The sequence below is a fragment of the Triticum dicoccoides genome, chromosome 7A, assembly GCF_002162155.2.
Source record: "Triticum dicoccoides isolate Atlit2015 ecotype Zavitan chromosome 7A, WEW_v2.0, whole genome shotgun sequence".
NCBI lineage: Eukaryota > Viridiplantae > Streptophyta > Magnoliopsida > Poales > Poaceae > Triticum > Triticum dicoccoides.
Genome location: NC_041392.1, coordinates 76,490,703 through 76,514,214, shown reverse-complemented (window position 1 = coordinate 76,514,214; position 23,512 = coordinate 76,490,703). Strand labels below are relative to the sequence as shown.

Sequence of the window (23,512 nt, the reverse complement as noted above, 5' to 3'; positions counted from 1 at the left end):
GCCAGCCTCCCCCAACCTCCAGTGCCTCCCCGATCCGCCACCTCCACGTGGTGGCCAGCTCCTCTGCCAGATCGCGCCACGCGCAGCCGTACCCACTGTCCCGCCGGCGCCAGCGGCCCAACCCAGGTGGCGCTTCGACGGACCTCCTCTCGGCAAGGCCCGACGCCAACGCCGGGGATCTCCAGGAGCGGTCGTCCCCTGCTGCGGATCGCGCCGCCGCCGTCCCCAGCGCTTCTATACAACCTTCGCCGACCGCCGCCACCAATCTTCAGATGCGCCGCCCCGGCAGATCCGACGCGTCTCCTTGACCTCCCAGGCGATGCCACCGGCAAATCTAGGTTGGTGCCATCCATCTCCTCTCGCCCCTCGGCAAGGCTCCCCCGTCACAACGCAGCCAAGCTGCCGCATCAAACTGGCCGTTCAACACCGCCGGCTTGGGACGTTCAATGACGTGGCCCCATGATGTTCGTTGTAGCAGCGCCTGGATCACACTGTCACCATGCTTCACGAGGCCGAGATATTTCCATTCTTCATTCGTCGACATTGGATTGAACTAAGAAGTCAGGTGCTTCTCCTTTCATTCCCATCCACTTTCCTGCATGAAAATGGTTCCTCGGTCCCTCATCCGCATTTGTATTTGAACTACAATGCAGCCGCAATTTGAGCTTTCCTCTCTCTCTGATACAGGTTCGCAAGTGTCATGTTCGGCTGTTCGCCACGGCAGCCCGGAGGTGCTCCTGCAGCCGACCAAGAACAGGGCTGGGACAGGGATATTTTTGTTCTCAAACACGTCGCTGCGTATGTGTGTGTATATGAACATTTTACTACATGTTGTTCTTTACATTCTGTCATCTCCTATAGAGTTTATGATACATAATGACTATTGGATGGATTATTTGTTCATGTGAATGAATGCATTTTGTCTCTCAAACAAGAATTATGTGTTGGTTATCATGTGCCATAACAAACTCATTCTTTGGGGATCTTTGTATGTAAAGTGTATTATTCAAGAAGGTATGTGTTGCAAAACAATATTTCTCTTGTTATAAATAAACAAGCACTTTGTATAATCCGGTCCATGAAAATAAATCATTGTGAGAAAAGAAGTGCACCGATTGAGCCCCTGCCCAACAGTCTGTTATTTTCTACGTTCCTGCTACTGAAAAGCTCTGCCATGCTGCTCGCTCATGACGCCAAAGCTGCTGTTGTGGATGTCGTGAGTACAGAAGAAAGCAAAAAGCAAAAACGAGAGAGAGAGAGAGAGGGGTCAAAGTGCTGTTGTGGATTTCACTTTTTTAATGCGTTTGCATTCTTCCAGTGAGAGCATGCGCTTGTGGTTTGATACAACCCATTGCGCTTATAGTCTTGTATTTTTATGGACAAACACACAGTTTGATTAGTACTCTATATCGGATTTTCGTTTGTAAAGTATCTGCATGTTGACAGCGACAATATGTACAAAAGAAGTTCAGATATTATTGCCCCGGGGGTTCATGTCTTCTTATTATGTGTTCAGATTTTTACGAAGTTCTAGAAAACCTAGAAATTCCACATTAAAAAAATGAAGAAGTTCACTACTTATAATAAAACGGACTTTCCCTGTTTTCACAAAAAAAACCTTGAAGTTGAAAATTAAAAAACGGAGTGGTTCAATGTCCGGTTTAAATTATTTTCCCTTATAAAGAACGAATTCAAAAAAAACTTTCTCTAAGAAAACAAAAACAAAAACATAGAAGGTCAAACTAAAAAAAGAGAAGTACAAGTTTAAAAAAACATTTTTTCTGTTTAAAAAAATAAGTAGTTCAAAATATAAAATGAACTTTTAAAAATGGATATTTTTCCTTTCCAAATAAAAAACCAAGAAGTTCAAATTGAAATAATAGAGCGGTTCGATGTTTATAAAAAATGAAAATCTTCTCATTTCTAAACAATAAAACCATGAATAAAAATTTATTAGTATTTTTTCATTTCTACAAATGAGATCAAGAAGTTCAAATTAAAAAAACAAAGAGATTCAAGTATAATAACAAAAAAAGTTCAAATAAAAAAGTAGTTAAAAAACAGGAAATAAAAAAGTGAAGTTTCGTTGTTTCTAGAAAAAAACTAGAAATTCATTTTCAAATAATGAAGAGGTTAAAAAATATTTGTGACAAAATTCATTCTGGTGGTATATTATTTACCACAAGCACCAACACACACAGTTAAAGAAAAACAACACACATAGTTAAAAATTCTCTGTGTGTGTGTGTGTGTGTGTAAATTTGCACAAAAATAAACCCTAGAAATTCACAAAACCCCGAAAAGCCTACAAGTTAAAAGGCAAAACAGTAGTCAATTTTTTCCGTCTCTGAAACTAAACCAAGAAGTTTAAATTTAAGATACATAGCAGGTCAACGTTTATAAGAAAATTAGAAAAAAAATTATTTAAAGAAAAGCAAGAAATTCAAATTAACATAACACATGAGTTTGATGCTTACTTTTTATAAAAAGAACATTGTTTTACGGTTCAAAAAAATGGAAAAAGAAAGTATTTCAGATAAACCAAGAAGTCCAAATTATATAAAAAAAGAAATTCAGTATTTATAAAAAACAGGTTTTCTTCATTACTAAAGAATAAAATTAAAGAAGTTCAAATTAAAATAAAAGGAGTAGTTTGATGTTTACGAAAAACTCAAATTCCTTCCATTTGTAGGAAAAATAAAAGTATGAGGTTGAATTTTGAAAAAAAAGTTTGATGCTTATTTCAAAACATATTTTTTTCTAAGAATAAGACTAAGAAATTCAATTCAAAATAACAGAGAAGTTTGAAGTATATAAAAAACTCAGATTTGTTGCCGGAAGTTCACGTGCACCACCGTGCATGGTTTAGAATTTATATTGCGGGACGTTCTACCTCCAATTACATGTTTTAAAAATGGAAAAAAATGACGTTCGACCTTCAATTGTGGGTAATTCGACGTATACACAAAAATGTGACAGAAGTTCATAATGAAAACAACGATAAGTTCAAGTACTACAAGGAATGCATTTCAGGTGAGAATAAAAAGTATAGAAACATAAAAGTTCAAAAAGTTTGTTGAAAGAAGTTCAAGTGCTCTGTCCGGAGAAGTTCAAAAATTCTTGCGAGAGAGGTTCACCTTGTATTTCCATGTTCGGTTTTTTCTGTATAAAAATTGAATACAATTCTTTACTCAAAAATTTAAAAAGGTGAAGTTCATATTGAAATAATACAGAATTTCGGCGTTTATTAAAACCTAGGATTTATCGTGTCAAAAAATAAAAAACACAACGCCATTTTTTGCACTTTAGAAAACAACTCATAAACGAAAAAAATGGTTGCTAGAAGTTCAAGTGCTCGGTGAGGAAAAGTTCAAAAAAATTCTTGTGAGAGAGGTTCACCATGTATTTAGATGTCCAAAATACATAAAAAATATGTTGTCTTTTGTGTTTTAAAATAACTCTCTCAAAGCAGAGAGAAGTTCAACGTGATAACAACCATAAGTTCACGTACTACATGGTGTGTGTTTCATATAAGAAAAATACAATAAAGTGAAATAGAGTGAAGTTCAAACAGACATGCCCCAGAAGTTCAACTACTTCATGCAGTGAAAAAAACAGCACGTCAAAAACAAAGTGAAGTTCAAACAGACATGCCCCAGAAGTTCTACTACTTCACGCAGTGCATTTCCGTTCGCGATGAATGCAGAAATCATGATCTCGCCATTTTATAATTTACCTCAAAATGGCAGGAATATTGTTTGTGTAAATTCAAGTCCTCGGTCGGAGAAAGTTAAAAAAATATTGTGATAGAGGTTTGTAGAAAAAGAATATCATTTGTGTAACACTGGCGAAATGGATGAGAAAATAACAAACGAAAATACGTCACAGAAGTTCAACGTGAAAACAGCAGGAAGTTCACCTACTACACTGAATGAATTTCAGATGAAAAACTTTCAAAATCGTCGCGAGTATGAAAAAATGATCAACACGGGAAAGTTGCGTGTTTACAGCAGCTTTCCATCGGTATATCACCTGCTCAATTCCGGTGAATGGATGAAGAGTTACGAGCAATGGATGGAGACCTACGAGCGAAAAAAATCACGTGAAAAACAGAGTGAAGTTCAGGTACACGCGCCGAGAAGATCAGGTTCTTCACGCGGTGCATTTTTGAAGAATCTGTTTCGCGATAAAGGCAGAATGCATGATCCCACCATTTTCTAAATTACTTGAAAACGGCTAGGAATCAGAGAAAACCATCAACATGAAAAAGTTTCGTATTTTCTGTAGCTTTTCAGCGGTATATTATTTGCCATATTCCAATAAAGTTTGTAGAAATTATGGCAAAAATACGTTTTTTGCCATTTTCAAAACAAACTTAAAACCGTAAAGAATTTGGAGAAACAATACATACCAAAAAGTTTTGCATTTGTTCAAGCTTTCCAACGCCATATCATTTGCTGCATTCGGACGCACGGTTAAAAATTAGCTCGAAAATACGAACTCGATAGGACTTGGATCATTTTCTAAATTACTCTTAAACCATTCAAAATTAGAAAAAACTGTCAAGATGAAAAAGTAGCGCATTTTTATAAGCTTTCCAACGCCGTATCATATGCCTCCATTGTATTAGCCGTTTAGAAATGACATCAAAAAAACGAACTCAGCTGTTCGGTTTACAAAATTTTATGTTTTTTCAAATTACTCTTTAACCATAAAGAATTAGAGAAAACTTTCAACATGTGGAAGGAGCGGTTTTGCAGCAGCTTTCCAACGCCATATTATATGCCTCATTCCGATAAACGGTTTAGAAATGCGATCGAAAATACGATTCACGTTTTTTGTGCGAAGAAAAAATGGTTTTCAAAACTGCTCTTAAACCGCTTATATTTTGCCAAAAATTTAAGTTGGGTCATGATATTGGTGTCCATTGCTTTTCAATGGTATATCGCAAGCCCCATTTGGGCAATGTTGGCGGAAGTTCAACCTAGTTCACAGGGAAGTTCAACGTACTACTAGTGGGGCAGGTGAGGTTGTGATCGGAATATTATTCTGATCTCGTGATCAGAATAGTGTTTATATATATAGGAGTAAGAAGTACGTCGATGGAGCTTCAAGGGGCCCACGAGGCAGGAGGGCGCGCCCTCTACCCTCATGACCACCTCGTGGCTTTCTTGACGGAGGGTCCAACTCTCCTGGATCTTATCTGATGAGAAAATCACATTTCCGAAGGTTTCATTCCGTTTGGACTCATTTGATATTCCTTTTCTTCGAAACCGTAAAACAGGCAAAAAACAGCAATTCTGGGTTGGGCCTCCGGTTAATAGGTTAGTCCCAAAAATAATATAAAAGTGGAAAATAAAGCCCAATAATGTCTAAAGCAGTAGATAATATAGCATGGAGTAATCAAAAATTATAGATACGTTGGAGACGTATCAGTAGGCACAACCCACCTGGGCGCGGCCTGGCGCGCCCTGGTGTCTTGTGCCCACCAGGGGATGCTTCCTGAAAGTTTCTTTATTTCCAAAATTCTAAAATATTCCAAAACTGATAAAAAATATTTTTGCAGATTTTTCAGAGTCCGTTTACTTACCGTATCACGTACCTCCTTATTTTCACGATTCTGGAGTGTTCCAGAAGGACTCTTTTATGTGCTCTTCCGGTGTCAAAGTTTGGATGATATTACTTTCAACATTAATAGGTGTACCTGAGATATAATGCTTTATTCGTTGTCCATTGACAACCTTCGGGTTAGTACCTTCGGAATTATTTATTTTGATGGCACCAGACCGGTAAACCTCCTCGATGACATATGGGCCTTCCCATTTCGAGAGGAGCTTTCCTGCAAAAAATCTAAAACGAGAGTTGTACAAAAGAACATATTCTCCAACTTTAAATTCACGCTTTTGAATTCTTTTGTCATGCCATCTTTTAACTTTTTCTTTGAATAACCTTGCATTTTCATGTGCTTGGGTTCTCCATTCATCTAAGGAGCTTATATCAAATAACCTCTTTTCAAGTTTGAAATCATAGATGATTTCTTTAACTGCCCAATATGCTTTATGTTTAACTCAAGAGTCAAATGACAAGCTTTTCCATAAACCATTTTATAAGGAGACATACCCATAGGATTTTTATATGTTGCTCTATAAGCCCAAAGTGCATCATCTAATTTCTTAGACCAATTCTTCCTAGACCTATTAACAGTCTTTTGCAAAATTAATTTTATTTCTCTATTGCTAAGTTCAACTTGACCACTAGACTGAGGATGATAGGGTGATGCAATTCTATGGTTAACATCATACTTAATTAGCAAGCATCTTACAGAAAGCACCATGAATAAAGTGTGAACCACCATCAGTTATTAAATATCTAGGGACTCCAAACCTTGGGAAAATAACTTCCTTAAGCATTTTAATAAAGGTGTTGTGTTCTACCTCATGAGCACTGCGTTGGATTTCCCCGAAGAGGAGATGATGATGCAGCAAAGTAGCGTAAGTATTTCCCTCAGTTTTTGAGAACCAAGGTATCAATCCAGTAGGAGGCTATGCGCGAGTCCCTCGTACCTACACAAAAACAATAGCTCAACGCAACCAACGTGCTTAGGGGTTGTCAATCCCTTCACGGTTACTTACGAAAGTGAGATCTGATAGAGATGATAAATAATATTTTTGATATTTTTGGTATAGAGATGCAAAGTGAAAAGTAAAAGGCAAAGTAAAAAAGCAAAGTAGTAATAAAGTGATGGAGATTGATATGATGAGAAAGAGACCCGGGGGCCATAGGTTTCACTAGTGGCTTCTCTCAAGAGCATAAGTATTCTATGGTGGGTGAACAAATTATTGTTGAGCAATTGACAGAATTGAGCATAGTTATGAGAATATCTAGGTATGATCATGTATATAGGCATCACGTCCGAGACAAGTAGACCGAAACGATTCTGCATCTACTACTATTACTCCACTCATCGACCGCTATCCAGCATGCATCTAGAGTATTAAGTTAAAAATAGAGTAACGCCTTAAGCAAGATGACATGATGTAGAGGGATAGTTTCATGCAATATGATAAATACCCCATTTTGTTATCCTCGATGGCAACAATACAATACGTGCCTTGCTGCCCCTTCTGTCACTGGGAAAGGACACCGCAAGATTGAACCCAAAGCTAAGCACTTCTCCCATGGCAAGAAAAACCAATCTAGTAGGCCAAACCAAACTGATAATTCGAAGAGACTTGCAAAGATAACCAATCATACATAAAAGAATTCAGAGAAGATTCAAATATTATTCATAGATAGACCGGATCATAAACCCACAATTCATCGGTCTCAACAAACACACCACAAAAAGAAGATTACATCAAATAGATCTCCACGAGAGAGGGGGAGAACATTGTATTGAGATCCAAAAAGAGAGAAGAAGCCATCTAGCTACTAACTATGGACCCGTAGGTCTGAAGTAAATTACTCATACTTCATCGGAGAGGCTTGGATGATGATGTAGAAGCCCTCCGTGATCGATGCCCCCTCCGGCGGAGCTCCGGAACAGGCCCCAAGATGGGATCTCATGGATACAGAAAGTTGTGGCGGTGGAATTAGGTTTTTGGCTCCCGTTCTGATTGTTTGGGGTACGTGGATATATATATATATATAAGAGGAAGAAGTACATCAGTGGAGCAACAGGGGCCCCATGAGGGTGGAGGGTGCGCCTGGGGGGGGGGGGATAGGCGCGCCCCCTACCTCGTGGGCTCCTGTTACGTGGCTTGACGTAGGGTCCAAGTCTCCTGGATCTTATCTGATGAGAAAATCACGTTTCCGAAGGTTTCATTCCGTTTGGACTCTGTTTGATATTCCTTTTCTTCGAAACCCTAAAACAGGCAAAAAACAGCAATTCTGGGCTGGACCTCCAGTTAATAGGTTAGTCCCAAAAATAGTATAAAAGTGGATAATAAAGCCCAATAATGTCCAAAACAGTAGATAATATAGCATGGAGCAATCAAAAATTATAGATACATTGGAGACGTATCAAGCATCCCCAAGCTTAATTCCTGCTCGTCCTCGAGTAGGTAAATGATCAAAACATAATTTTTGATGCGGAGTGCTACTTGGCATAATTTTAGTGTAACTCTTCTTAATTGTGGTATAAATATTCAGATCTGAAAGATTCAAGAAAAAAATTCATATTGACATAAAAATGATAATACTTAGAGCATACTAACTAAACAATTATGTCTTCTCAAAATAACATGGCCAAAGAAAGTTCATCCCTACAAAATCATATGGTTTGGTCATGTTTCATTTTCGTCACACAAGAATGCTATCATCATGCACAACCTTGATGACAAGCCAAGCAATTGTTTCATACTTTAGTAATCTCAAACCTATAAACTTTCACGCAATATATGAGCGCGAGCCATGGACATAACACTATAGGTGGAATAGAATATAATGAGGGGGGTTATGTGGAGAAGACAAAAAAGAAGAAAGTCTCACATCAACGAGGCTAATCAATGGGCTATGGAGATGCCCACTGATTGATGTTAATGTAAGGAGTAGGGATTGCCATGCAACGGATGCACTAGAGCTATAAATGTATGAAAGCTCAACAAAAGAAACTATTGGGTGTGCATCCAACTTGCTTGCTCACGAAGACCTAGGGCACTTGAGTAGGCCCATTGTTGGAATATACAAGCCAAGTTCTATAATTAAAAATTCCCACTAGTATATGAAAGTGATAACATGAGAGACTCTCTACTATGAAGATCATGGTGCTACTTTGAAGCACAAGTGTGGCAAAGGATAGTAACATTGTCCCTTCTCTCTTTTTCTCTCATTTTTTGGGCCTTTTCTTTTTTTATGGCCTTCCCCTTTTTTGGGCGTTCTCTTTTTTATGGCCTTTCCTCTTTTTTTTAATATTCCTCACTTGGTACAATGCTCTAGAAAATGATGATCATCACACTTCTATTTATTTACAACTCAATGATTACAACTCGACACTAGAACAAAGATGACTCTATATGAATGCCTCCGGCGGTGTACCGGGATATGCAATGAACCAAGAGTGACATGTATGAAAAAATTATGAATGGTGGCTTTGCCACAAATACTATGTCAACTACATGATCATGCTAAGCAATATGACAATGATGAATGTGTCATGATGAATGAAATGATGGAAAGTTGCATGGCGATATATCTCGGAATGGTTATGGAAATGCCATAATAGGTAGGTATGGTGGCTGTTTTGAGGAAGATATAAGGAGGTTTATGTGTGAAAGAGCGTATCATATCATGGGGTTTGGATGCACCGGCGAAGTTTGCGCCAACTCTCAATGTGAGAAAGGGCGATGCACGGTACCGAAGAGGCTAGCAAGGATGGAAGGGTGAGAGTGCGTATAATCCATGGACTCAACATTAGTCATAAAGAACTCACATACTTATTGCAAAAATCTACAAATCATCAAAAACCTTGGTACTACGTGCATGCTCCTAGGGGGATAGATTGGTAGGAAAAGACCATCGCTCGTCCCCGACCGCCACTCATAAGGAAGACAATCAAATAACACCTCATGTTTCAAATTTGTTGCATAACATTTACCATACGTGCATTCTACGGGACTTGCAAATCTCAACACAAGTATTTCTAAATTTCACAACTACTCAACTAGCACGACTTTGATATTATTACCACCATGTCTCAAAACAATCATCAAGCATAAAACTTCTCTTAGTATTCAACACACTCATAAGAAAGTTTTATTATTAATCTTGCATACCAAGCATATTAGGATTTTAAGCAAATTACCATGCTATTAAGACTCTCAAAATAATCTAAGTGAAGCATGAGAGATCAATAGTTTCTATAAAACAAATCCACCACCGTGCTCTAAAAGATATAAGTGAAGCACCAGAGCAAAACTATAAAACTCAAAAGATATAAGTGAAGCACATAGAGTATTCTATCAAATTCCAAATTATGTATGGCTCTCTCAAAAGGTGTGTACAGCAAGGATGATTGTGGTAGACTAACAAGCAAAGACTCAAATCATAAAAGACGCTCCAAGCAAAACACATATCATGTGGTGAATAAAAATATAGCTCCGAGTAAAGTTACCGATAGAAGTAGACGAAAGAGGGGATGCCTTCCAGGGCATCCCCAAGCTTTGGCTTTTAGGTGTCCTTAGATTATCTTGGGGGTGCCATGGGCATCCCCAAGCTTAGGCTCTTGCCACTCCTTGTTCGATAATCCATCAAATCTTTACCCAAAACTTGAAAACTTCACAACACAAAACTTAAAGTAGAAAACTCGTGAGCTCCGTTAGCGAAAGAAAACTAAAGACCACTTCAAGTTACTGTAATGAACTCATTATTTATTTATATGGGTGTTATACCTACTGTATTCGAACTTCTCTATGGTTTATAAACTATTTTACTATCCATAGATTCATCAAAATAAGCAAACAACACACGAAAAACAGAATCTGTCAAAAACAGAATAGTCTGTAGTAATCTATAGCTAGAGCAAGATCTGGAACCCCAAAAATTCTAAAATAAATTTCTGGACGTGAGGAATTTATCTATTAATCATCTTTAAAAATAATTAACTAAATAACACTTTCCAAATAAAAATAACAGCAGTTCTCGTGAGCGCTAAAGTTTCTGTTTTTTTACAGCATGTTCAACAAGACTTTCCCCAAGTCTTCCCAACGGTTCTACTTGGCACAAGCACTAATTAAACACAAAAAACACAACCAAAACAGAGGCTAAATAGTTTATTTATTGAATAACAGTAAGGGAAAATATTGGGTTGTCTCCCAACAAGCGCTTTTCTTTAAAGCCTTATAGCTAGGCATACGATTTTAACGATGCTCACAAGAAAGACAAGAATTGAAGCACAAAGAGAGCATCATAAAACATGTGACAATCACATCTAAGTCTAACATACTTCATATACATAGGCATCTTATAGGCAAACAAATTATCAAGGCAAGCAAAAACTAGCATATGCAAGGAAGCGGAAAGAAACAATAGCAATCTCAACATAACGAGAGGTAATTTAGTAACATGAAAATTTCTACAACCATATTTTCCTCTCTCATAGTAATTACATGTAGGATCATAAGCAAATTCAACAATATAGCTATCACATAAAATATTCTCAACATGATCCACATGCATGCAAAATTGGCACTTTTTCGAAATAGTGGGATTAACATTAACTGAAGTCATGACCTTTCCAAACGGGCTTTTATCAAAAACTTCATAAGATTGAACATTCTCCAAATACGTGGGATCTAACATTGACATTCTTCCAAACCCACTTTCAATATTATTGCAAACATTATAATCAATCTCATATTCATCATGGGGCTTAAATAATTTTCAAGCAAAACTCACTAGCAATTGGTTCATCACACTTTTCAGATTCACGAATTTCAAGCAAAACTTCATAAAGATAATCTAGTGCACAAAACTCACTAGCAATTGGTTCATCATAATTCGATCTCTTAAAAAGATTAGCAAGTGGATGAGGATCCATAGATCTTAGGTTCTCTATTTAGTAATAAATAAACAACTATTCCAACCATACGAGCGGGCAAAAAGAGGCAAATAGAGAAAGAGAGTGAGGATAGAGAGAGGGCGAATAAAACGACAAGGGTGAAGTGGGGGAGAGCAAAACGAGAGGCAAATGGCAAATAATGTAATGCGGGAGATAGGGATTGTGATGGGTACTTGGTATGTTTACTTTTACGCAGACTCCCAGGCGACGGCGCCAGAAATTATTCTTGCTACCTCTTGAGCACTGCGTTGGATTTCCCCGAAGAGGAGAGGATGATGCAGCAAAGTAGCGTAAGTATTTCTCTCGGTTTTTGAGAACCAAGATATCAATCCAGTAGGAGGCTACGCGCGAGTCCCTCGTACCTACACAAAAACAATAGCTCAACGCAACCAACATGCTTAGGGGTTGTCAATCCCTTCACGGTCACTTACGAAAGTGAGATCTGATAGAGATGATAAATAATATTTTTGATATTTTTGGTATAGAGATGCAAAGTGAAAAGTAAAAGGCAAAGTAAAAAAGCAAAGCAATAATAAAGTGATGGAGATTGATATGATGAGAAAGATACCCGGGGGCCATAGGTTTCACTAGTGGCTTCTCTCGAGAGCATAAGTATTCTACGGTGGGTGAACAAATTACTGTTGAGCAATTGACAGAATTGAGCATAGTTATGACAATATCTAGGTATGATCATGTATATAGGCATCACGTCCGAGACAAGTAGACCGACACCTGCCTGCATCTACTACTATTACTCCACTCATCGACCGCTATCCAGCATGCATCTAGAGTATTAAGTTAAAAACAGAGTAACGCCTTAAGCAAGATGACATGATGTAGAGGGATAGTTTCATGCAATATGATAAAAACCCCATCTTGTTATCCTCGATGGCAACAATACAATACGTGCCTTGCTACCCCTTTTGTCACCGGGAGAGGACACCGCAAGATCGAACCCAAAGCTAAGCACTTCTCCCATGGCAAGAAAAACCAATCTAGTAGGCCAAACCAAACTGATAATTCGAAGAGACTTGCAAAGATAACCAATCATACATAAAAGAATTTAGAGAAGATTCAAATATTATTCATAGATAGACTGGATCATAAACCCACAATTCATCGGTCTCAACAAACACACCGCAAAAAGAAGATTACATCGAATAGATCTCCACGGGGGAGAACATTGTATTGAGATCCAAAAAGAGAGAAGAAGCCATCTAGCTACTAACTATGGACCCGTAGGTCTGAAGTAAACTACTCACACTTCATCGGAGAGGCTTGGATGATGATGTAGAATCCCTCCGTGATCGATGCCCCCTCCGACGGAGCTCCGGAACAGGCCCCAAGATGGGATCTCGTGGATACAGAAAGTTGTGGCGGTGGAATTAGGTTTTTGGCTCCCGTTCTGATCATTTGGGGGTACGTGGATATATGTACGAGGAAGAAGTACGTCGGTGGAGCAACAGGGGCCCCACGAGGGTGGAGAGCGCGCCTGGGGGGAGGGCGCTCCCCCTACCTCGTGGGCTCCTGTTACGTGGCTTGACGTAGGGTCCAAGTCTCCTGAGTTGTATTCGATGAGAAAATCACGTTCCCGAAGGTTTCATTCCGTTTGGACTCCATTTGATATTCCTTTTCTTTGAAACCCTAAAACAGGCAAAAACATCAATTCTGGGCTGGGCCTCTGGTTAATAGGTTAGTCCCAAAAATAATATAAAAGTGGATAATAAATCCCAATAATGTCCAAAACAGTAGATAATATAGCATGGAGCAATAAAAAATTATAGATACGTTGGAGATGTATCATTGTGATCAACACTACTGGTTGGAATGGCTTCTACCCGTTTAGTAATATAATCGACAATAACCAAAATATGTGTATACCCATTAGAGGAATGAAAAGGTCTCATGTAATCAAATCCCCAAACATCAAATGGTTCAACGGCAAGTGAATTATTCATAGGCATTTCTTGACGCTTACCGATATCACCTATTCTTTGACATTCATCACAAGAATAGACAAACTTATGGGCATCCTTGAAGATAGTAGGCCAATAAAATCCAGATTACAATACCTTGTGAGCAGTTCTATCTCCAGCATGATGCCCTCCATAAGCCTCGGAGTGACATTTCCTTAGGATTTGTCCCTGATCATGCTCAGGACACAACGTCTAATAATACCATCTACTCCTTTATAAAGATGTGGGTCATCCCAAAAGTAATGTCTTAAATCATAGAAGAATTTTTTCTTTTGCTGGTATGTAAAGCTAGGTGGTAAATATTTAGCAACAATGTAATTAGCATAGTCAGCATACCAAGGAGTACCATTAGCAACATTTATTGCAGCTAACTGCTCATCAGGAAAACTATCATCAATAGGAAGTGGGTCATCAAGCACATTTTCAAGCCTAGACAAGTTATCATCTACGGGGTTCTCAGCTCCTTTTCTATCAATGATATGTAAATCAAATTCTTGTAACAAGAGAACCCAACGAATAAGTCTAGGTTTAGCATCTTTCTTTTCCATAAGATATTTAATAGCAACATGGTCTGTGTGAACAGTTACTTTGGAATCAATAATATAAGGTCTAAATTTATCATAAGCAAACACCACTGCTAAGAATTCTTTTTCAGTAGTAGCATAATTTCTTTGAGCACTGTCTAGAGTTTTACTAGCATAATGAATAACATTCAATTTCTTATCAACTCTTTGTCCTAGAACAACACCAACAGCATAATCACTAGCATCACACATAATTTCAAAAGGCAAGTTCCAATAAGGTGGTTGAACAATAGGTGCAGATATTAAGGCTTTCTTGAGTGTTTCAAAGGCTTCTAAACAATCATCATCAAAAACAAAAGGAATATCCTTTTGCAAAAGATTAGTAAGAGGCCTAGAAGTTTTAGAAAAGTCTTTGATAAATCTCCTATAGAAACCAGCATGACCTAGGAAACTACGAATACCTTTGATGTCCTTAGGACATGGCATTTTCTCAATTGCATCAACCTTAGCTTGGTCCACTTCAATACCTCTTTTAGAAATTTTATGACCCAAGACAATGCCTTCATTAACCATAAAGTGGCACTTCTCCCAATTCTAGACAAGATTTGTTTGTTCACATCTCTACAAAAATCGCCCAAGATTGCTTAAACAATCATCAAAAGACTTCCCATAAACAGAAAAGTCATCCATGAAAACCTCAACAATATTTTCAAAAAACTCAGAGAATATAGCAATCATACATCTTTGAAAGGTAGCAGGTGCATTACATAAACCAAAAGGCATACGTCTATAAGCATAGGTTCCAAATGGACAAGAAAAAGTGGTCTTTTCTCGATCAGGTTGAGAAAACCGGTATTTGTGAAAAGCCAGAATATCCATCTAGAAAGCAAAAGTGTGTGTGCTTAGATAGTCTTTCAAGCATTTGATCAATACAAGGCAAAGGGTAATGATCTTTTCTTGTAGCTTTATTTAATTTTCTAAAATCAATTACCACTCTATAACCTGTAACAATTATTTGTGGAATGTGTTCATTCTTATCATTAGGAACAACAGTAATACCTCCTTTCTTAGGGACACAATGAACAGGACTTACCCATCTACTATCAGCTATAGGATAAGTTATACCTGCTTCCAGAAGTTTTATATTTCCATTCTTACCACCTCTTTCATCTTCGGATTTAACCGACGTTGGTGATCAAAAACTAGTTTAGCATCAGGTTCCATATTAATTTTGTGTTGACATAGAGTGGGACTAATGCCCTTTAAATCATCAAGAGTATATCCAATAGCAGCCCAGTGCTTCCTTAGAACTTTCAATAATCTTTCTTCTTCATGTTCTGAAAGGTTAGCACTAATAATTACAGGATATATCTTCTTTTCATCAAGATAAGCATATTTCAAAGTGTCTGGCAATTGTTTTAATTCAAACACAGGATCAGCTTTAGGTGGAGGAGGACCTCCCAGAGTTTCAATAGGCAAATTGTGTTTAAGTAGAGGACGTTGTTCAAAGAAAACTTTATCTATTTCATTTCTTTCATGCATATGTAAATCATTTTCATGGTCTAGCAAATATTGTTCTAAAGGATCAGTAGGTGGCATAGCAATAGAAGAAAGACCAATTAATTCATCCTTACTAGGTTGTTCTTTTTTCATGATGATTTCTACTAAACTTGGAAAAATTAAACTCATGAGACTCATCACCAAAGCTAACACCCATAGTTTGTTTCTTGCAATCTATCTTAGCATTAACTGTGTTCAAGAAAGGTCTACCAAAGATAATGGGACAGAAGTCATCTTGCGGGTTACCAAGAACAAGAAAATCAGTAGGATATTTTATTTTCCCACACAAGACTTCAACATCTCTAATAATCCCATAAGGTGATATGGTGTCTCTATTAGCAAGTTTAATAGAAACATCTATGTCTTCTAACTCAGGAGGTGCTATGTCCTTTATAATTTCTTAATATAGAGTGTAAGGAATATCACTCACACTAGCACCCTGATGTCTACTACGCAACTTTATTCTTGTAGACTTGTGTTGGGCCTCCAAGCGCAGAGTTTTGTAGGATAGTAGCAATTTTCCCTCAAGGATGATCTAAGGTTTATCAATCCGTGGGAGGTGTAGGATGAAGATGTTCTCTCTCAAACAACCCTGCAACCAAATACAAGAAATCGCTTGTGTCTCCAACACACCTAATACAACGGCAAATTGTATATGTGCACTAGTGATACGTCTCCAATGTATATATATTTTTTGATTGTTCCATGCTATTATATTATCGGTTTTGGATGTTAATGGGCTTATTTATACACTTTTATATTATTTTTGGGACTAACCTACTAAGCCAAGGCCCAGTGCAAATTGCTGTTTTTTTGCCTTTTTCTGTGTTTCATATAAAAGGAATATCAAACAGAATCCAAACGGAATGAAACCTTCGGGAGAGTTATTTTTGGAACAAACGTGATCCAAGGGACTTGGAGTGGACGTCAAGAATCAACAAGGAGGCCACGAGGCAGGGAGGTGCGCCTGCCCCCTGGGCGCGCCCCCACCCTCGTGGGCCCCTCGTGGCTCCACCGACCTACTTCTTCCTCCTATATATATCCATATACCCTGAAAACATCCAGTAGCACCACGAAACCCTATTTCCACCGCCGCAACCTTCTGTACCCAAGAGATCCCATCTTGGGGCCTTTTCCGGAGCTCCACCGGAGGGGGAACCGATCACGGAGGGCTTCTACATCGACACCATAGCCTCTCTGATGATGTGTGAGTAGTTTACCACAGACCTTTGGGTCGATAGTTATTAGCTAGATGGCTTCTTCTCTCTCTTTGGATCTCAATACAATGTTCTCCTCGATCTTCTTGGAGATCTATTTGATGTAACTCTTTTTGCGGTGTGTTTGTCGAGATCCGATGAATTGTGGGTTTATGATCAAGTTTACCTATGAACAATATTTGATTCTTCTCTGAAATCTTTTATGTATGATTGGTTATCTTTGCAAGTCTCTTCGAATTATCAGTTTGGTTTGGCCTACTAGATTGTTCTTTCTTGCAATGGGAGAAGTGCTTAGCTTTGGGTTCAATCTTGCGGTGTCCTTTCCAAGTGACAGCAGGGGCAGCAAGGCACGTATTGGATTGTTGCCATTGAGGATAAAAAGATGGGATTTATATCATATGTTTATCCCTCTACATCATGTCATCTTGCCTAATGCGTTACTCTGTTCTTATTAACTTAATACTCTAGATGCATGCTGGATAGCGGTCGATGTGTGGAGTAATAGTAGTAGATGCAAAATCGTTTCGGTCTACTTGTCGCGGACGTGATGCCTATATACATGATCATGCCTAGATATGCTCATAATTATGCACTTTTCTATCAATTGCTCGACAGTAATTTGTTCACCCACCGTAATACGTATGCTATCTTGAGAGAAGCCACTAGTGAAACCTATGCCCCCCGGGTCTATCTTTTATCATATAAGTTTCCAATCTATTTTATTTTGCAATCTTTACTTTCAATCTATATCATAAAAATACCAAAAATATTTATCTTATTATTATTATCTCTATCAGATCTCACTCTATTAAGTGACCGTGAAGGGCTTGACAACCCCTTTATCGCGTTGGTTGCGAGGTTCTTATTTGTTTGTGTAGGTATGAGGGACTTGCGTGTAGTCTCCTACTAGATTGATACCTTGGTTCTAAAAAACTGAGGGAAATACTTACGCTACTTTGCTGCATCACCCTTTACTCTTCAAGGGAAAACCAACGTAGTGCTCAAGAGGTAGCAACTAGTTCGGTGAAGAGACGATAATAAAAGTGTAATATGGACGGTAGAAATATATTTTTATAATCTGAATAAATAAAAACAACAAGGTAGCAAATAGTAAACGGGCACAAAAACGGTATTGCAATGCTTGAAAATGAGGCCTACGGTATGTACTTTCGCTTGTGCAATCTCTCAACAATGCTAATATAATTGGATCATATAACCACCCCTAAAAGTGCGATGAAGAATCACTCCAAAGTTCCTACCTAGCGGAGAACATAAGAATAAATTGTTTGTAGGGTACGAAACCACCTCAAAGCTATTCTTTCTATTCGATCTATTCAAGAGTTCGTACTAAAACAACACAAAGCTATTCTTTCCGTTTGATCTATCCTAGAGTTTGTACCAAAATAACACCAAAGCAAATTCATATTCATAATACTCAATCCAACACAAAGAACTTCAAAGAGTGCCCCAAGATTTCTATCGCAGAAACAAAGACAAGAACGTGCATCAACCCCTATGCATAGATTACCCCAATGTCACCTCGGGAATCCGTGAGTTGAGTGCCAAAACATATATCAAGTGAATCAATATGATACCCCATTGTCACCACGAGTATTCAATTGAAAGACATATATCAATTATTCTCAAATCCATAAAAGTATTTAATCTGACAACAACGAAATATCAAAGGGAAAAACTCAATTCATCACAACAAGATAGAGAGGGGAAACACCATATGACCCGACTATATTAACAAAGCCCGTGATGCATCAAGATCATGACATCTCAAGAACACGAGAGAGAGAGAGAGATTAAACACATAGCTACTGGTACAAACCTCAGTCCCGAGGGTGGACTACCCCCTCCTCATCATGGTGGCCACCGAGATGATGAAGATGGCCATCGGAGATGATTCCCCCTCCGGCAGGGTGCCGGAACAGGGTCTACATTGGTTTTCGGTGGCTATAGAGGCCTGCGGTGGCGGAACTTCTGATCTAGGTTCACACCAAGGGTTTCTGGAATTTTTGGGAATTTATAGGGTAAAGAGGGGGTGCGGGAGGCCACCGAGGTGGGCAGAACCCACCTGGGCGCGCCTGGGCCCCCTGGCGCGCCCTGGTGGGTTGTGCCCCCCAAGGTGCTTCTTTGGCCCATCGGAATTCTTCTGGTCCATCAAAAATCCACAAAAAGTTTCGCGGTATTTGGACTCCATTTGATATTGATTTCCTGCGATGTAAAAAACAACAAGTGGCACTAGGCACTAGGTCAATAGGTTAGTCCCAAAAAATGATATAAAGTTGCTATAAAATGATTGTAAAACATCCAAGAATGATAATATAACAACATGGAACAATAAAAAATTATAGATACGTTGGAGATGTATCAGCATCCCCAAGCTTAGTTCTTGCTCGTCCTCGAGTAGGTAAATGATAAAAACATAATTTTTGATGTGGAATGCTGCCTAACATGTCATCTCATATTCTTTTCTTTATAGCATGGACATTTGGACTTTTATATTGTTCGAAGCAATAGTCTAGTCTTGTCATGATAACTTAAATACTCAAGCATATCAACAAGCAACCATGTTTTTCAAAATATGAACGCTAAAATAAGTTATCCCTAGCCCATCATGCTCAATCATTGATCCATTCACGAAACACACTCGTATATTAGCTACACCCAATGCTCAAGTACGATCATAGTGCCTCCTAGTTGGTGCTTTATAAGTGAAGATGGATACTCAAATTAAAAAAAATTGCATAAAGTAAAAGAAAGGCCCTTCCCAGAGGGAAGTAGGGATTTGTAGAGGTGCCAGAGCTCAAAGCGAAAATTGAGAGATAAAAACATTTTGAGAGGCATACTTTTCCCACCAATGAAAACGACTTAGACCTCCCAACAGTTTCCATGCTAGATATATCATAGGCGGTTCCCAAATAGAAAATAAAGTTTATTCCTTTTTCCACCATACTTTCACTTTCCATGGCTAACCGTATCCACTGGTGCCCTCCATACCAACACTTTCCAAGTAATTTATTATTTGACAACATAAAGTAATTCATTTTTCATTTCGGGGCTGGGCATCCCTAATACCTTTGCCTTACGCTCGTGCAGTGACAAGTGAATAAACACTCATCATGAGAATAACACATCTAGCATGGGAAATATTGGCCACCCCTCACTGCCTCGCGAGCGGTACGAGCACACAAAATAGAAATTTATTTTGAAAATTAGAGATGGCACATACAAATTTGCTTAGAACGGCAAGAGAATACTGCATATAGGTAGGTATAGTGGACTCATGTGGCAAAACTGGTTTAAAGGATTTTGGATGCACAAGTAGTGATCATACTTAGTGCAAAATGAAGGCTAGCGAAAGATTGAGAAGCGACCAACCAAGAAATGAATAATCTCATAAGTTGGCATTGAGCATAATTAACACCGAATAATGCACCACAAGTAGGATATACTTTCATTGCACAACTATTGACTTTCATGCTTGCATAGGGAATCGCAAATCTTAACACCAATATTCTTACTAAAGCATAATTACTCATCAAGATGACTCACATATCACATCATCATATCTCAAAACTGTTTATTATATCCTTCTTGGAATGAAGTTTATTTTGTCAAGTTTTTATTATATCCTTCTTGGATATCTATCACTTTGGGACTAATTTTCAAGTGTTGCTTTTGATAAGCTCAAAAAAAATTATGTGAAGATCATGAGCATAATATTTCTTTCTCTAAAATTAATTTAAGTGAAGCAAGAGAGAATTTATACAAAAATATTAAAGCACATCGTCCTCAAAAAGATATAAATGAAGCACTAGAGCAATTCCATAGAAAAGAGCTTCGTTGACGGGATGTGAATGGCGCTTACTTAGCCTCCCTGGCAACTATTTGAGGACTCTATTTTATTTAAAAAAATCAGATCTAAGTACTTTATTAAAATAGCAAGAAAAAATGACAATCCAAGGATAGCACACATCATGTCAAGAAGCAAAAACTTAGGCTCAATCGATACTAACCAATAATTGTTGAAGAAAAAAGGTGGGATGCCTACTGAGGCATCCTCAAGTGTTGGGGATATATATAACAGGTAGGCCCACGAAGGGTCGAAATATCATGAAGCATGGGGTCCACACAACATGTGGGTCCAGGTCAATTTCATACAGACACACTATCCACTCGGACAAGCAGCATACTATCCACTCGACCAAGCAACATGCCATCCACTCGGATGACGGTTCACCACTCGACCGTACGACTCACTCGGATATACAAAGACCAGCAGGCAGCAAGGCAGTCAGCATCTTTCTAATAGTGAGGGCTTAATAGCGGGCTGGCATTATGGCATTCATACCCCACTTTGTAACATAGGAGGTGAGGGGGTGGCGCACTCTATATAAGCCACCCCCCACCACTAGACGAAGGGGGGGGGGGCTTCCACCTCTCTCTCTTTTCACCATTGGTCTCAGGACTCAGCTCAGGCATGGGGATCCGTTCCTCTCGCTCACACACATATTGTAATCTCCAGATATATACTCAGATAAAGCAAAGCCTCTCCGGAGCACGAGACGTAGGGTTGTTATCTCCACCGTGAGATGCCCGAACTCGCTAAAACCACCGTGTCACCCATATGCATCTCGATAGATCATGCTCCGTTCTCCTACCCCTCTCTTACTGTCAGACTTAGAACCACGACAGTTGGCGCCCACCGTGGGGCCTGGCGTCTATCGAGCCATGATACAGATGGTTTTTTCATTATCTACACTTAGTTTCCTGTTCGTACAGTTCATCTCCACAACTAGTACTAAAGCATCGCAGAAAGGAGGAGAAAAGATCTACATCTCTATTCGGCGTCTCGGAGGCACTATCCTAGCCAGATGCACATGGCTCCTCCGGCTGGTCGCCTTGCCCGACAACGGCTTCCACGCCGCGGAGGCACTGGCCTAGCCAGCTGCGTAGGGCTCGTCCGCCCAGTTGCCCGCCCGACGACGACTTCCTACGCATGGGGCTTCCCCAGCCGATCGCGGGCTCGACAGCGGCATCCGTGCCGTGGAGGCGTAGGCCCGACGGGCACCGCGAGGCACCTCCCTTTCTGCTCCCTGGCCGGCAACGCGGAGCTCCTCGGCCCGGTCGTCTGCTCGGCAGTGATATTCATAGTGGAGGTACCCCTCCCGCCGACGCCGCGGGCGCGGTACACTCCTTCCTTCAGCGGCAGCCGCCCGACGCTGCGAGTGCGCGCTGTGGCTCCCCTCGCTGGTGTTGCCAGCTCGACGACGGAGCACCTCCGTCTGGAGTCGACTGCACAAGCCCGAAGCGTGGCAATAAATCGCATGCAGAAAACGATCCACGGAAGAAGGAAACTTCCATCACATGCAGAACGGTATTAACTCTTGCTTAATTACCGCTAATTACCGCTTTCTTGCATGCAGATCCTGGACGGAAGCAATTCCTTTCTTCAATGCGTTAGTTAGCCAGGCAATCACACCTACTCATTTATTGCTAATTACTAATCATTTATTGCTAATTTTGATCTGTTTTGGAGCAAGAGTCCGTCTCTCTGCTCGGGCTTGAGCTGCAGGTCAGACGCCCGCTAGATCCGGTCCACCTGCAAGCCGGATAGACTCGCCCACCTCGAGCGAAAAGAACAGCGCTCGGGCGCTCATGAGCACGTCCACGCCGAACCTCACCAGCACCTCCGAGCCTGGCCCTCCGGGTTGGCCTGCCTAGCCAGCTCCACAACGACCGGATCCCAGCCCAGCTGCGGTTCACTCGGACGGGCGGAAGCACTCGGATCACGCGTCCGCTCGGACAAGGCTCACTCGGCCGTGAGATTGCTGGGTTCACTCGGCCGGCCCTCCACAGCAACGACCATGACCACCGCATTCAACTTGCCTGTGGTTCGACTCCATGTGGCGAACACACTGGTGGACTCGTTTCCATTTAGTGAACGCGACGACAGGTCAGGGCGACCATCGACTACGACAACTGCTTTCACTGGCTCAAGCTTCCCGTGGAGGTTCACTCGACCGCCACATGCTTCATCATCCCGTGGAGGTTCACTCGGGACGCGTCTATATCATCCGGATGCCCCGCGCATCGTCACTTTCCGGGAGGCGTCTACCTCGCTCTGACGCCCGCGCACCGTCACTCCGCGGGACGTGTCTACATCACCCGGACATCCCGCGCGTCGCCGGTCCGCGGGACGCGTCTATATCATCCGGACGCCCGGCGCATCGTCACTCTGTGGGACGCGTCTACCTCGCTCTGACGCCCACGCACCGTCACTCGGTGGGACGCCTCTACTTCACCAGGACGCCCCGCGCATCGTCGCTCCGCGGGATGCATCTACATCATCCGGACGCCCGCGCGACATCATTCCGCGGGATGCTTCTACTTCACTCGGCGGCTCCGCGCGTCGCCAATCGGTTGGTCACCTCATCACCACTCGGCCGCTCCGCGCGTCGCCACTCGGTTGGTCACCTCATCACCACTCGGCCGCTCCGCGCGTCGCCACTCGGTTGGTCACCTCATCACCACTCGGCCGCTCCGCGCGTCGCCACTCGGTTGGTCACCTCATAACCACTCGGCCGCTCCGCGCGTCGCTACTCGGTTGGTCACCTCATCACCACTCGGCCGCTCCGCGCGTCGCCACTCGGTTGGTCACCTCAT

At 40.5% G+C, this 23,512-nt stretch overlaps 1 long non-coding RNA gene across 1 annotated transcript; it reads left to right on the top strand.

The window, feature by feature from the left end:
• Window positions 1-6: 6 nt before the first annotated feature.
• On the top strand, window positions 7-931 carry LOC119330721. The gene is made up of 2 exons (XR_005160223.1): window positions 7-565; window positions 688-931. It is a non-coding gene; the product is annotated as an uncharacterized LOC119330721 (long non-coding RNA).
• Window positions 932-23,512: the final 22,581 nt, after the last annotated feature.